The sequence below is a fragment of the Protopterus annectens genome, chromosome 3.part1 (assembly GCF_019279795.1).
Source record: "Protopterus annectens isolate FY-2018-M chromosome 3.part1, PAN1.0, whole genome shotgun sequence".
In the NCBI taxonomy this organism is placed as follows: domain Eukaryota; kingdom Metazoa; phylum Chordata; order Ceratodontiformes; family Protopteridae; genus Protopterus; species Protopterus annectens.
In genome coordinates this window covers 945,923,661-945,940,656 of record NC_056732.1, presented here as the reverse complement: position 1 = coordinate 945,940,656, position 16,996 = coordinate 945,923,661, and the positions used below count along the sequence as shown (strand labels likewise).

Genomic DNA, 16,996 nt, shown 5'->3' with positions numbered 1-16,996 from the left:
CAACACGAGACATTAGTTTGTTCTTGATTTTTTACATAAGTATGCTGTTCTTGAAGGATGTTTAGAATGAATCCTATCAAATAAGTACATTGTACTCCTGTTAAATCATTTACATTTTAAGGAAAACAGAAGAGGAGAGAAAAACAATGAACAACGATATGCAGTGAGAAATAAAAGGCCTGTTTAGTGGCAATTGCCTTAAAAGCTACACACATCCAACCTCACACACTACTAGGATATTTATTATTGTTCAAAACCAGACAGTACTGAATAATTTTTTTCACTGCATCTTCAGGCAGGCATCCTTTGAGATTTGAGATTATTAAACAACCTACCTCAGTGTTCCTCTCTGTCTCCATCTGCTGCCCTCACCTCTAGCTGCTTGACGTGCTGAGACTACTGTGTTTACTCTTGTCACTTGGGGATTCTCTTCTAAGAATTAAACTTCTTTTTGGATCTAATTTCTAAGATATACATATATGTGTGTGTGTGTGTGTGTGTGTGTGTATATATAGATAGATAGACTGACATATAGAAAACAGAAGTATTGTAGATAGCTAAACAGAAGCAGATAGCTGTCATGTTTGTTGACACACATTAGGAATATGAGAACAAGCAATAAATATTGTAGACTTTTAACAATAACATATACAAATATTGAATCTCTCAGTCTCTGTCTTGTACATGCATCATTATTTACTTATTTGATGTTAAATCATGCTGAGGTTTGAATTCACATAAAGTTCAACATTATTTAACACTTAAATGGTTATGCCACATAGCAGCAAATACTACCAAATTAATGATTGTTAGAAAGAAACAACCTTTCCTTGTCAGTAGACTAAAACTCATCCGAAATTCAGCAAAGGAGTTAACAAGTGGCCAGTCTAGTAATAATATTAGAAGAACAAACCAGATAACACATTTGTTAATAGGGTGATAGGTCAGATAATTACAACTCAAGCCCCTATTCCTAAAAGACAACCAGGAACAATTGAGGCAAAATTTATCCAGCCACATAAGGCAACAAAACACACAATATCTGGAAAATTTCCTCCAAAATAGTAAATTATTTGAAAAACTACACATAGGTGGCCAGAATTAAATTATTACAAGCATTTTTCCTCCACATGGGAGCACCAGTCTTAACAAAAGTCAACACCTCAAGTACTCAGCACCTCTAGTACATACCTATAACTTATCTCTATTATCTGGAGGGAAAATCTTCTAGACTCTCGTGCTAAAGTAGCACCACCAACCTGGTTAGTGTTCTGTTGTTTTGTTTTCTGTTCATAGTCTCAAATTATTTTCCCTCCTGTTTTGCCTGCATGATGACGTTATGATTCCCAAGGAAACTGTGACATGTTCGTCCTGTTGAAATCATCCTGAGTGCCGCTACGTTGTCTGCAACTTAACTGCTTGCTTCTAAGGTGATCGGTAACTGTAATTTGAATCCCTGAATATTCCGATCACTAATTACAATGTCTTCCTGGTTTCGTACTGTTGTACCTGATGAAAACTGCTAAGACTCTGCGCCGTTGACTTCAACTGATTAATCCATCACGAAGTTTTGCAAGTAAGTTATTTTCTCTTGCTTAGGATGGCTATTCTGATTTATCCACTGCAAGAAGCTTGTTACGAGGTCAGGATGCTTCACATGGATGTACGGAGGTTATGCTGCCTCTGTGCCTGTGATGCAGGCTATTTATCAGCCTGACTGTGAATTAACTTCCCTTTACATGTTCCATTACCTCAGTATGTTGTGCATTGAGTCAAGCATTTATCTTTATACTGTTTTATATATTCTAGTTAGTGCTCTAGGCAAATAATTTTAAATGTGTTTTCTGATCACTAAATACAATGACTTCCTGGTTTCGTACTGTTGTACCTGATGACAACCGCTAAGACTCTGCGCAGTTGACTGCAACTGATTAATCCATCGCAAAGTTTTGCAAGTAAGTTATTTTCTCTTGCTCAGGATGGCTATTCTGATTTATCCACTGCAAGAAGCTTGTTACAAGGTCAGGAAGCCTTCCACGGACGTGCGGAGGCTTTGCTGCCTCTGTGCCTGTGAAGCAGGCTATTTATCTGCCTGACTCTGATTTAACTTCTCTTTACATATTCCATTACCTCAGTATGTTGTGCATTGAGTCTAGCATTCATGCTTATATTGTTTCATATATTCTAGTTAGCGCTCTAGGCACATAATTTTAAATGTGTTTTATTTTATTATTATCTGTTTCACACTGAACCTGGGATAGTGATTAACTAACTAGGGGTCCATTATTTGCTGTTGATCCTTCATTATAAACAAATAATAAGTCTTTTATTCAAGTTTAGGAATTTATATGTCACTTGTACTATTTGAATTTATATTTTTTAGACATAGTTGCTAAGGGCTATATGATGCCTTTGTTATAAATTCTAATGTGTATGATTCAAACACCTGAATGATAAATTTATATATAATAGAATATAAGAACAACATGATACATAAAGAGGCTCTCATTTATTTTTATAATAACATGCTATATATTTTATTAATTTTTGAATGGATTTTAGATGTCACGTGATGTCATTTTTATAGTAGGACTTTAGACTAGTTTGGTTAGTATTCTTACTATTTAGACACCACATTTACTAGATCCTTACTAATTAATTTAATCTAAGTGAAGAAGATTAATTAGTGTTAACTGTTTAGATATATTATTAACATAAAAATATTACAATTTTATATTTAACTGACAATACTCCATTTCATTAAACTACATATATTTTTAAGGTTTATGACATACATTTAACCTTTTTTCATATACATTTATGATTATCAGTGTTTAGCCATATTATTGTTTTATTAACTATATTTATGTTCCACTATATCTCCTTACAAATTCATATCATAATGCTGTTTTAGCATGGTTTATTTACATTCATTACAATCATATTTACCTGTATAGGAGCTTGTGAATATACAGATGAATAGAGAATGTGTATGCCGGGCATTTTGTGTTTTGATAGATATGTAAATATGTTTAGTTTTGATAACTTGTTTATAGTCCTTTTTAGGACTTTACATAATTTTCTTTTTTATTTTGATGTTAAGGGTGACCATGTACTTACTTCTTTTGTATAGACTTTTTTGTCTTCCTTCTTTCGTTAGGTTAAGGTGGATAGGCACTGGGTTAAGGAAGAAGGAAGAAAATGAGACTACAATGAATCCTATACTGAAACTTATCTGTACTCAGAATAATCATTTTAACAAAATTAAGTTATGTTTGTTCCTTTCTTTCATCTTCTCTTTATTTATAAATTTATTTGTTTATTCCATCAATATTAATGGACCTTAGATTGACGTATGGTTAATCTGTTAACAATAGATTCCTGGAATGTAAGAGGGATCCAAAATAAAGACAAGAAATCTTTATTGTTTCATTTAATCTATAAATCTCAAGCTCATATATGTTTTTTACAAGAAACACATATACCTAGAGATGATTGGTACAAGGATAAAAATAAAAAATGGATCCAAAAAATAATAGCCTTGGGGGATACCTCTAATTCCAGGGGGGTGGCTATTATAATTAAACAAAAATTTCAGGGGATTATTATTGAAGAAAAATATGACAAGGAGGGTAGATGGTGCAAATTTACTTTTAATATATACAATCTTGATAAACCACTTTTGGTTCTAAATTTATATGGTCCTTGTAACCATCAGCATTTGTTTATTTTACAAATATATAATATCCTCTCTTATTACAAAGATCATTATGTTATAGTGGGCGGAGACTGGAATGCTGTAATTAACCCTGACATTGATCGAACTAGTTCTTCCTCTTCATATAATTACCAAGCATCTTCTGCTCTTGAAGATTTAATAATGGATTATAACCTTATAGACCCTTTACAATACATTAAATACTCAAAGAAAAAAGATATATACACTTATTATTCAAAATGTTATCATTCTTGGTCAAGGTTAGATTTCTTTCTCTTATCTAATTCTCTTACACAATCAGTTTTGGATTTTATTATTGAGCCCAGATTTCTTTCGGATCATTCTAGAATTTTATTAAAATTGAATCTCGAGTTTAAATTTGCTAATGCATTCAAACGGAACTGTTGGACTTTGAATAACAACTTGCTCTCTAATAAAGAAGTTAGTAAACTATGTATAGAAATAATTCAAGAGATGGAAAACAACTTAGACTCAACAGTTATTCCCTATGATATTCAATGGGTGGCGTGTAAGGCAAGGTTAAGGGGTATGTTTATTGGTAAGGCCTCATACCTTAAAAAACAATTCAATAATAAAGAAAGATTGTTAAAACTAAGAATTCAGTCTCTTGAGAATCAATATAGATTTAATTCTGATCCTGCTGTCTATAAACAAATGATAAATTCTCAAAAAGATCTGATTTTATTACATCAAAATAATCTTTCAATACAGGAACAAAGATTATTAGTTACCTACTCTGAATGGGCTCAAGTACCTTCGAAAACCCTAGCTAGAATAATTAAAAATAATTTTGATAGGCCCAAAATATCGCCCATACAATTCAAAAATAAATTATACAACACGGACAAGGAAATTATGCAACTCTTCACATTACTATATACTGATCTTTATTCCAAATCTTCTAATTTATTAGTAAATTGTCATATAAACAGTTTTCTTAGTTCTATAACATTTCCTACTTTGAATGAAAATCAGCAAAGTATTCTTTCGGCCCCATTAAGCCTTCTTAAAATATCTGAATCAATTGATAGACTCAAACTTGGTAAGTCCCCAGGTCCTGATGGTTTTACTTCTGAATTCTTTAAATTATTTAAGTCAGTTGCACCCTTCCTTCTTAAAGTTTATAACTACATAAAAATAAATGACATTTCGGATCTTTATTGGAACACCTCAAAAACTATTCTAATTTTAAAAAACAACAAAGATAAAACAGACCCTCATAATTATAGACCCATCTCATTAATTAATTTAGATATCAAGATTTTATCCTCTATTCTTGCCAACAGATTGAAGAAGGTTCTATCATCAATAATTTCCCCACAACAAGTAGGTTTTATGTCTCACAGACATGTATGGGATAACACTCTCTCTTTGGAATCCATTATTCATCTTACAAAAAATGACAACAACCCAATATATGCATTAATTCTTGATGCATCGAAGGCATTTGATAGAGTGTGTTGGGATTTCCTCTTTCAAACAATGTCCTGCTTTAATTTTCCCATCACATATATTAATTTTATCAAAACCCTTTACAAAGAATCCTTTACCAAATTGTATATTAACGGATCCACATCACATTCTATAAAGATTACTAGTGGCATGAGACAGGGATGCCCCTTATCTCCCTTTCATTTTAATCTATACTTATAACCATTACTTTTATACTTAGCACAAAACACATTTCATAGGATTCCTAGGATTTTAAACAATAATTTACTTTTCTCTGCTTTTGCTGATAATTTAGTTATATATTTTCAAACTCCTATTACAGATCTTAAAAAAATAATTAATTCCATTGAGAAATTTTATCTAGCGTCGGACTATCACATTAATTCCCAAAAGACTTATATATTCCCCGTAAACCATCTGGCACATAAACCATATTTATTTCCAGTCTCCTATTTTCATATTACTTTTGGGGTTAAATATCTGGGTATACATATAGATCATAATAATCTGTCTTCATTTCAAAATAATTTACTTAAAATATGGACATCAATAATGTTAGACATGCGTAGATGGGAACTTCTCAACTTATCACTTCTTTCCAAAGCTGCAATTATTAAAATGAATATTCTTCCCAAATTTCTTTATCAATTCAACTCTTCTGATCAAATCATTCCTAAATCTTTTTTCGATAAAGTTAACAAAGAACTAGCTAAATTTTTGTGGTTCCCTAAAACAGTTAGGATTTCTTACTCCAAATTATCAACTTCTAAAGATAGGGGTGGTTTAGGTTTACCAAATTTGTATCTCTATTATTTAATTATTTTGGCTAGCAAACTACTGTCCATTTCTAAACTGAATATCATTCATTATAATCAATGTCCAATTTGGATGAAGTTATGGCATCAGTATATTTTATCCAAAAACATAAACCCTGTTGCCATTCCATTTATCGCCTTAGATATTTTGAATTCACTTAAAATCTAAAACTTTCTAAAACATAAGATCAAAGCATTTCAGGACTTATTAAAACTTATTAAATTTGATAATATTTTTCATCTAATACAACCACTTCATCTGAACCCCAACTTAAAGTTACATAATGCACCATTTAATTTAACTAAATATCCCCTTATAAAGAATATGAATGTTTGGGATCTTTTGAAACACAAAGATTTGTCTTTGGCAAATCTTCAAACTACACTGAAAGTCAATTGTAAATATACTATAATTCTGCATCAGTTAAGAGATGTAATTATGGCTAATTGTGCTTATATAATCCCAAGGGAGCAAGATTTTAATAATATTGATACGGTAATTAGAACATTATTATTACCTGAGAAAAGATTATCAAAATCTTATAATTTGATAAACAAATTAATTCAAGACTCATTATGTCTCTTTTCTAACTTCTGGGACAAACATAATCCTCAATTAAATGAGAAACAAAAACTCTTGGCCATTAGAAATACTTTGGAACACTCTCCTTTCAAGAAATTGTTCTATACTCAGTTGATGATAAATAATAATGCTTATCATACTCCCTCCAAACTTAATAAATTTGATGCAAATAACTCTCCTTCCTGCCCTTGTTGCTTCTCTCCTAATGCTGACCTCTTACATATTTTTTGGTATTGCCAATTCTCTCATAAACTTTGGACGTCCTTGAAAGTAAGGTTACAGAAAATGGGGTATCACAAGTCAACTCTTTCCTGGGAGACTGCAATTCTATACATACCTAAGATATATCTGTCTAAACCAGATACACATGTACTCATATTTATCTGTTCTCTTATAAAACTTTACATTTCCAGAAATTGGCTTGACCATACTAAATTGAATTGGAATGCCTTTAGAACAATGGCATACTTGTACATTTCAGCACAAAAAACTATGCTGAAAAGTCCTAAAAATGGCTTTAAATAATAAAGTTTTAGAAAAGGTCCTTTCTATTATTAATTATGAATATTAGATTATAAACTTTTATCTTTTGTACAGTGTGCGATTTATTTATTCTTCTACTTTATTTTCTCATATGATTGCGGTCTCATTCTATCATTTGCATCCTGGTTACCATTTGTATATATTGTATATAAAGTTTGTTTTTGATTTTTTTTTCACTTTCATGAGTTGAAATGTGCTTTTACAATGTTGTATAACTTAAATCAACTCCTAATTGACTATATATACAATGTTTGTTGGTTGATGTCTTGTTATATTCCATAATTTAATAAAAAGATTTTTGAGAAAAAACTTATCTCTATTATAGGTATAACTCAGCACCTCTAGTACATACCTATAACTTATCTCTATTATAGGTAATGCTCAGCACCTCTAGTACATGCCTATAACTTATTTCTATTATAGGTATTACTCAGCACCTCTAGTACATACCTATAACTTATCTCTATTATTGGTATTACTCAGCACCTCTAGTACATACCTATAACTTATCTCTATTATAGGTATTACTCAGCACCTCTAGTACATACCTATAACTTATCTCTATTATAGGTATTACTCAGCACCTCTAGTACCTACCTATAACTTATCTCTATTATAGGTATTCTTGACTTTGTTTTAACTAACAGGATTTTATTACATTTCTATTCAAAGTGAACTATAATTCATCTAAAAATACATGGCCACTGACTAAGTTACTGGTAAACTTTTTTCAGTCAGATCCTTGGCAACGTAATAAAATGTAGGCTATTATCACATGAGCAATGTGGCTTTAGAAATGGTTTAAACATCTACAAAGCTACAGGAAGTACAACAAAGCCAGTATGCACAAATATGGGAAAAGGGTATTATAACAGCTATAATGTCCATAGGTAAATGGAAAACATGCAGTATAATTTTCATAGGTACATGGAGAACATGCAGATCAGTTGATCATCAGTGTCTCATCTCAAAAGTAATGGTATTCACTGAAAAGTATTCTCTAGTAATTCCAGAATTAGCTATTAAAATGCACCCTTCAAATTAACATCAGGGCCAGAAACTTTTGTCATTGGTATTTCACAACTTGGTGCACCATAGGGGTTCATAAGTTCATAGGTTCATAGGTTGGTACTAGGCTATCAGCCCTAGGGCCTATACAAGCCTAGCCATAACAATTCCTTGGCTATTTCTTCCCACAGTATGTACTTCCCTGGATCCCTAGGTAGGTACTAGGCTATTGGCCCTAGGGCTTATATAAGCCTAGCCAAAAAAGTTTCCTGGCTTTTGCCACCCAAGAATTTATTTTCCTGTGCCCCTGTCGAGCAGAACCACAGAAGTGATCCCTGGTGTGACTTTCCTATGTTCCATCCAATTGTCAAGATTTTTCTTAAAGAGGGCCAATGAGGAGCTTTGTCTGACATGAATGGGTAGTCTGTTCCAGAGCATGAGAAGTCTCTTGGACAGGAATCTATCCCTCTAGCATGTTCTGTTTATTGTGGTGACAATGTTTAGGTCCCTGGAGTGTGTGGCTCAGAGAGATTGGGATTTCTTTAAGTGTAGCATGTCCAACAGATCTGGGTTTGACATGGTTTTGTAAGTTAGGCAGAGGTCGCCTCTGCGTAGGCGATATGTGATCGAGTAGAGCTGGAGTTTTTTGAGATGATCTGTGTATGGCATATGTTTGAGGCTGGTAATCCTCTTAGTGAGGTATTTCTGTGGCCTTTCTAGTTGTTGTAGGTGTCTTGTGAGGTACATTCCAAACAGGCGTTGTACTCTATAACGGGTCTAATAAGGGATGAGTAGAGAGGAACAATAAGCTCTTTTTTTCTGGAGGAAAACCTCTTTGTGATGAGGTGTGCCACAAAGAATGATTTCCTGACTACTGTGGTGATGTAATTATCAAAGGAGAGGCTACTGTCCACCTGTGTCCCAAGGTCTCTTATCACACTTTTGGTGTTTAGTAGGCCACCGCCTATGTGGTAATTCATGGGTACAGTGTTTTTCCCAAAGGGGATGACAATGCACTTCTTGGCATTGAGCTTGAGGCCATGACTTTGACACCAAGTATTAGTCTCAGTGAGTCCTCTTTGTAGAATGTCCACATCATTAGGAGATCCTTTTATGGCTCCTAGTTTGCAGTCATCTGCGAACTTTGTTAGCCAAAGACCTCCTGTATTAGCCTGGACTTCTGAGAGGGAAATACCAAACAGGAGAGGACCCAGGACTGAAACCTGTGCTACTTAGAATGTCCACATCATTAGGAGATCCTGTTATGGCTCCTAGTTTGCAGTCATCTGCGAACTTTGTTAGCCAAAGACCTCCTGTATTAGCCTGGACTTCTGAGAGGTAAATACCAAACAGGAGAGGACCCAGGACTGAACCCTGTGCTACTCCACTTGTCACTGGTCTGAAGTCAGATTTGGAGCTGGCTACTTTCACTGTGTGGGTTCTGTCAGTGAGCCAGTTGGCCACCCATCTTGTGACATAGGGATTTATGCCCAGTCTAATGAGTTTATCTATAATTTCAGAGTGGGGGATGGTGTCAAAAGCCTTGGTGAGAACAAGAAAGGCTGTGTGCACCACCTTACTCTTGCCCACGGCTCTGGTGACTGCTTCAAAGAAGCCATTTAGGTTTAGGAGACATGATCTACCTTTTACAAACCCAAACTGAGTGGGGTCCAGAGTTTGGAGGTTACCTATGTCTTTGTTTATAAGCTTCATGATGATATGTTCCACGGCCTTGCAGACCAGGCTCATCAGGCTAATGGGGCAGTAGTTCCTGGGGTCCATGGTGCCACCCCCTTTGTGGAGTGGGTTAACCGTCACTGTGTGCCATTCAGGAGGCACAAAGCCTGAAGTGAGGCTATGACTGAACATGGTACTTAGATGGGGTGCTAGTTCGTTCTGTAGCTCATGCAGGATGCAGCCTGGGATGTTGTCTGGTCCCATGGATGCTGTGTTGTTGGCTTTGGAGAGTGCAGTCTTTACTTGTGCGTCCATGATGGCTTTGCATTCTTCCAGTATTGAGATGGGCCCTTTGGGGGGTGAGAGGGGGGTAAAGTTTGCACTGAATCTATTAGCCAGTATGTTGGCGATGTCAGTTGGTTCTGTATATCTAGTGCCATTGTGCTGTAGCTCAGAGCAGATCTGAGTGTTGCCATTGAGATTCCTGACATAGCTGTAGAAAGCTTTGTGGTTGTCTTTAGAATCAGTGACAATTGGGTGAGGACTAAATGCCAATCTTTTATTGATGTGTACTATGAATTAATCCTGGACCTTTAGAAAAGCAACTAACTGCACCATATTACATTCTACCTATTAAATCAGGACAATACTCATGTAGTCTAGAAAGTCCTTCAGAGAGATCTCTCTGTCTTCTCTTTGTGGTTATGTGCCAAGAAACTGACATTCATCATGGAAAAAAAATATATTCATGCTACCGAAATAACCTAGAGATGTACAAATGCCCATGTACAAAAAACTGTCAATCACTCACTGATTGCCCTCAGTGGAACACACACCAGCTACACAAATATCTATGTGTTTAGACCCAACCTATTCATTCAAGCACCCAGCTATCTAATGCTGATAAAGTCCTCAAGCATCTTAAGTTCTTCTACAGGCTAATCAGCTTCCTCAGATATGAAGCAAGAATATTCATTAGGTTAAATCTCATTATCACGAATATGCACTTCCTCTGTTTATTCATTTCCCTTTTATCTTGCACAGATCACCACTACCTGCAATTGCAAAAGGCACGATGGCTACATACAAAAGCCTTGTGCCCCATTTAAGCTAGTTAAACTATGCTGTAACTCCCTGTACATGGAATATTGTCCTCACCACACACAAATGGTATAAATTATGATACATCACTATCCATTAAGTGCTTATGGCCATGGAATCCACACCTTCATGAAGATGTCTTTTAGCCATTCAGTTACTGAAAGGGCCTTTTTAAAAGCAACACCAATATCCTGGAACGTGTTTCCTGAGGAGATTAAAAATCAACAGTTCTGAATTGCTTTTACTCAAAAATGTTGCAATGTCTCATTAAATCTATCAGTGCAACTATTTAAAAAATGTTTGGTAAAAAATTGGCCACATGAAACAGGTCATAAAAGTACATAAATTAAAACCAGTGGAACCACAGGGCACTGTTCTCTGATGCCCTTTGACAGCTATCATATTTAAGGTATTAACTGCCTATTAAGATTGCATCACATTCGGATTTCTTTGTCACATTAATCAGTCCAAGAGTTATACACATTAAACTCAGTGGAACCACAGTACTCTGCTCTGTATTGCAGTCTAACATCTGTCTTGCTTATGTTGCTAACTGCTGTTACTTAAGGATTCATTATTTCTACATATCTGCTGTATTCATTTTTTCCAAGAAAGTATCCATATTAATGTCATTGGAACCACAGTGCTTAGCTCTCTGTTGCAGTCTCCAGCACCTGTTTACATAACATACTACCTAACAACTGCTTCAAATTACTTTATTTTTGGGATTCTGTGCCACATTAATTAGTGCAATCTGCGGTGGTGCAATGGGAGCATTGTTGCCTCACAGCAAGAGGTTCTCCCGTTCGATTCTTGGCTGGAGTGCAGTGAGTGCCTTTTGTGTGGAGTCTGCATGTCCTCCCCATGGTTGGGTGGGCATTCGAAAGACATGCATAAATGGGTGTGCCTTCACTGAAGGTTGAACGTCGAACTGGCACCTCGGCGTTCGTGAAAATCTACTGCCAATCATTAGTGGACTGGAGTTCCGCTGTGGCGACCCCTAACCGGGAAAAGCCGAAAGACAAACAACAACAAGTATACACATTAAACTGACTTGAAATAAGGTGCTTTGCTCTCTGTTGTACCCTCCAATGAATGTATCATATGATACTAACAAACTACAACTCCTGAAAGCCTTGCTGTTGGTCAGACTACCATATGTATTAATATAAATGTTACCCAGTATAACTGGATACTCTTGCAAGAGCCTAAGAGTAGCTGGTGGCAGTGTAATTACCTTATAGTATGGACAGAAGTGGGCATAGCTAGCAAATTTGTGCCAGCCTTTCCCAGGTGTATGTGTATGTGTATGTGTATGTGTATGTGTATGTGTGTGTGTGTGTGTGTGTGTGTGTGTGTGTGTGTGTGTGTGTGTGTGTGTGTGTGTGTGTGTGTGTGTGTGTGTGTGTGTGTGTGTGTGTGTGTGTGCGTGCAAAAATCAAATCTCAAAGAGTGTGTGTGTCAGCTGCTTGGAGCAGGGACACAAAGCAGTGGTTTCACAGAGAGAGTGATGGAGGGCTTGGCTTGGGCACTTGGCTGAGGACTCAACTCTATAGCTGTGCCAGTGGGGAGTCTTATTGGGGATCTGGAGAGAGAGAGATAGAAAACCAGCCCCTGAACTGAGTGTGTTCCTGTATGCTCTTAAGGGAAATTGTGCTTGATGCAGAGAGCTGCATCTAGAAATACTGGCTATATCCATTTTTGTTCCAAGTGAACATTGCTCTCCATTGTCAGTAGTGAGGATTCAGGCTCCCTGATTACTGGCCCAGAGTGGGGACAGCACATACTGGTATGCAGTGGTGAGATATTAATTCAACTTCTGTAGCCTGTAAGCAGTTGTCACTGAAGGTGGGTGTAATCCCAAGCAGCCACAAGGTAAACATTCATAGTTTCATTTCACAACAGTTTTATTTATGTATTTATTTATCTATTATAAGTTTAGTTTAGTCAAGGAAAGCAGATGAGGATGTCAGCAGAGGATTATGGCAAGTTGACAAAGAACCTGCAGCCAAGTTGTGTGAAGCCAAAGGACAGGTGCATGCCAACCTGACTAGAGAGGAAATGATTTCAGCATCAGTCATAGCTCAGACCAGCAACCAGGAGGATAACCAGACTGGTGATGGGAATTTGCAGCCCTCAGAAACAGGACAGTGCACCTTTTCCTCAGAGGACTTAAAATTCCATCTGGAGTTAAAGAGACGTGAACTGGAGGCCAAACATTTGGAACTAGAATCAGTAGAGAGATTGTGGCATTTGGAGGCTGAAGAAAAAGAGAGACTGCTGTGTTTGAAGGTCAAAGAAAATTAGAAACTGCAGCATTTGGAAAATAATGAAAAATGAAAGAATAGCAGAATTTTTCAATGTGCCAAAAGAAACAGAATGTGGTAACATGGTGTCTATCCTAACATAATGGACTCCATAAATACTGTAACTTTAGGTGGATTTATCCTGTGGAACAGAAAGAACAGACAGGACATTGAGGTCACCATAACTGCAAGGTTTTTGTCTTTCCTAGATAAAGAGCTGGTACTGAAAACAGCATGGCTAAGTTCTCCCATTAATGCTGACTCAAAAAATTAATTTTGGTAATGACTATCCCACTAATACCAAAGAAAGGAAAATAAAGTAATAGTCACTTGTTAAAACATTGACAAGAAGTAAACACAAACTCCCTGGACCAGATAGGCAATACACCAACCAGGGGTGCAACCATACTGGATCTGGTCCTCACTAATATGGGAGACTGCAGCACACCCCCTACTGCAATGCCTTCCCTGGTAAGGTCAGACCACAAAATGGTCTCCTTTGAAGTAAAAATAAAACCCAGACCCCCAGCTAAACCTGTAATATTCAGGAACTATTCTAAGGCTAACCACCTGCTATTAAGTGAGAACCTGGCAAATTTCAAGCCCCCCCATAAACCCTGAGAACACTTCTGCCTATGCAGAACCATTCACAGAAACCCTATACAAGCATGTTAATAGCTGCATAGAGGCAGCTGCACCCACAGGGAAGAAATACTGAACTAACTGAAAAAACAAGCCATCCTAGTAAAATCACAAAATCAATTGGCTATATAACAGGAGGAAGAAAATCATGGCAAAAGTCAGGAGGTCCAGCAGCCAGCAGGATAAAAGCACTCTCATCAAACTAAACAAAAAACTCAGAGGACAAATAAAGTCTACAAAAGCCAAATTTGAGTAAAGTTTGGCATCCCAGGCCAAGGACAACCACATAGCATTCTTTAGCTATGTCCGCAACCTCAAAGGCAATACACAATTGTGTGCAGAGCTCATTGTAAATGGAGCCACCTATACTGAGCCAGACAATATTGCAAACCTCCTGGCTGATAAATTCAGCTCCAACTTTACCCTTCTCTCCCCCTCAACCTTCCCTCAGGAAATATCAACTATAACTCCCCCTACTATTACTAGGGAACAGGTCCTTAATGCTCTCTCTAAGACCAAGAAACCTGCATCAATTGGCCCAGACAATATCCCAGGATGCCTTCTAAATAGCATGAAACATGGCCTATCAGGGCCTCTGGAAATACTGTTTAACTGTAGCCTCCAAACAGGTTTCATGTCTCATGAGTGGAGAAAGGCAGCAGTCATCCTTCTGCACAAAGGTGGGCCATCTACAGACACTGGAAATTACAGGCCCATAAGTGTCACTAGTCTTATATGTAAAGCCATGGAAAGAGTTACCATGGAGTTGATCAACAGAGATATAGTAAACGTCCAAACACTGGACCCAACCCAGTTTGGTTTCATCAAGGGCAGATCATGCCTACTCATCCTAGTGGACTTCTTTGAGAAGGTCACCAAAGCAATGGATGAGAGCAAAGCCTATGTTGACCTGGCCAAGGCATATGACACAATACCCCACTCTGGTATTGTTGACAAACTCAAGGGGTTAGGTACAAACCGTAGCTCACTCGGTGGATAGCCAATTGGCTCATAGACAGGACCCATCAAGTTTGAATCGGGGAGTCCACCTCTACAAAGAGGCCAGTCACCTGTGGAGTCCCTCAGGGATCAGTCCTTGGCCCGCTCCTTTTTGGCATTTTCTTCTCAGAAGTCAATACCAATGTCAGTGGTCTCTGGCTGACTAAATTTGCAGATAATTGCAAATTAGGAGATATCATTGAATCTCACACTGACACAAATATTCTCCAGGAGGGGCTGACACAGACAAACAAGTGGTCAGAGCCATGGACTAAAACTAAATGCCAAGAAATGCATAATAATATCCTTTGGGAAGTCATCCATACCTAGTAACTATCATATTGAAAACACACCCCTTTTGAGGTGACCCAGTAGTCAGGGACTAAGGGACACACATAAATAGTAATCTAGCCTTTGATAATCACATGTCTACAGTGGTGAGGAAATCATTCTATGTTGAGCAACTTATAAACAAAGGTATGGCATCTAAGTCCAAGGAAGTCATTGTTCTACTGTATTCGGCATTCATCAGACCTATCATTGAGTACAATGCCCCCTTTGGTATGTACCTAACCAGGCATATCCAACAATTGGAATGTCCACAGAGGTTCCTCACTAAAACAATAGAGGGAGTAAGTAATATGTCCTATGCAGACTACCTCAAGGCCCTATCTCTGTATTCTGTCTCCTACAGGCTTTTGAGGGGAGATCTATGACTGGCATGCAGGGCATTGTCACACCCCACTCTGATGGATCTTCTGCATATCCATAAAACAAACAGTACCAGAATTACCAATTCTAAAACCTTGCCTGTGATATAAATAGGCCCTGCTGGAGAGATAGGTATGTATCCTAGAGACTACCCCATCTGTGGAACAGGGTTCCCATCCATGTGAAGCAGAGTTCCTCCCTAACCCAATTCAAATGCAACTTGGACAATTGGATGGAAAACCGGAAATTCATCCCTGGTTTGGCACCTATGTCTCTAATGGACAGAGGTAACCTGTAAATGGATTATCTTCCAGGCCCATGCTTACACTTATCAAAGGTATCAGAACTTGTCAGAGATTTGGGATGCATAGCTAGGCTTAAAAAGGCTCTTGTGGTTGTTAGCCTAGTAAACACCTATGAACCTATGAATGAATATAAAATTGCAGCTTCCATTTTCTGCCAAAATAAGAATTCAGCTGTCATCAGTTGCAAAAATATTCGATACCCTGGAAGAAGTAACATTTATTTCCCAAAATAATGAAATAATTCCAAACACTGAGAAAACAATATGGCGTTTTTCATCACTGCAAAGATCTTCATAGAAAGAAAAAAGAAACAGATATATGGAAAATGTAGCTATGAAGAAATCCAAAATTTGACTGTTTCTACTCTCAGAGGAAGAAGGAAAGTTAAGACAATAACCAAAAGAAGAAATAGCATGCTATGATATTTTAAAGGACTTTAGGGAGTGGGCAAACTGTTCATTAAATCCAGATTAGAGAACAAATCTTCTCCAGCAGGGTGTTAATGTACAGGTAATGCCTGCTGAAAAATGAGTCTGAAACTTCACTGCAGCATATTAAGCTGTTTTGAATCTTGGACTGTAAAAGAAAAGCTAACAGACACCATTATTTTACACTCACTGAGCAGCACTTTTTGTGTTAAGTGAATGTAAAAGTAAAACAAATAGTATAAAAAATAGAAAATTGTGTGTATGTGTGTTTAATGTTTCTGTCTGCATATGTGTGTGTGTATATGTGTGTGTTTATGTTTCTGTCTGCATGAGTGTGTGTATGTGTTTATGTTTCTGCTTGTGTGTGTGTGTGTGTGTGTGTGTGTTTGTGTGTGTGTGTGTGTGTGTGTGTGTGTGTGTGTGTGTGTGAGTTTGTGTGTGTGTGTTTATGTTTCTGTCTGCATGTGTGTGTATGTGTTTATGTTTCTGTGTGTGTGTGTGTGTGTGTGTGTGTGTGTGTGTGTGTGTGTGTGTGTGTGTGTGTGTGCGAGAGAGAGTGTACGCAGACATAAATACTTACCAAACTTATATTTTGGATGTAAAATACTTCCTCCAGTGACACTTAAGTATACTACAGCAAATTTGAAACATTAGGCGGAGGAAAGATTTAAAAAAAAAAATTATAGT

General features: G+C 36.9%; 1 long non-coding RNA gene across 1 annotated transcript in view; it reads right to left on the bottom strand.

Annotated features, from left to right (window-relative positions):
* The window catches only part of LOC122798311, a 1,180,841-nt gene that overhangs the window by 838,174 nt on the left and 325,671 nt on the right, over positions 1 to 16,996 (bottom strand). The window lies entirely within an intron of this gene.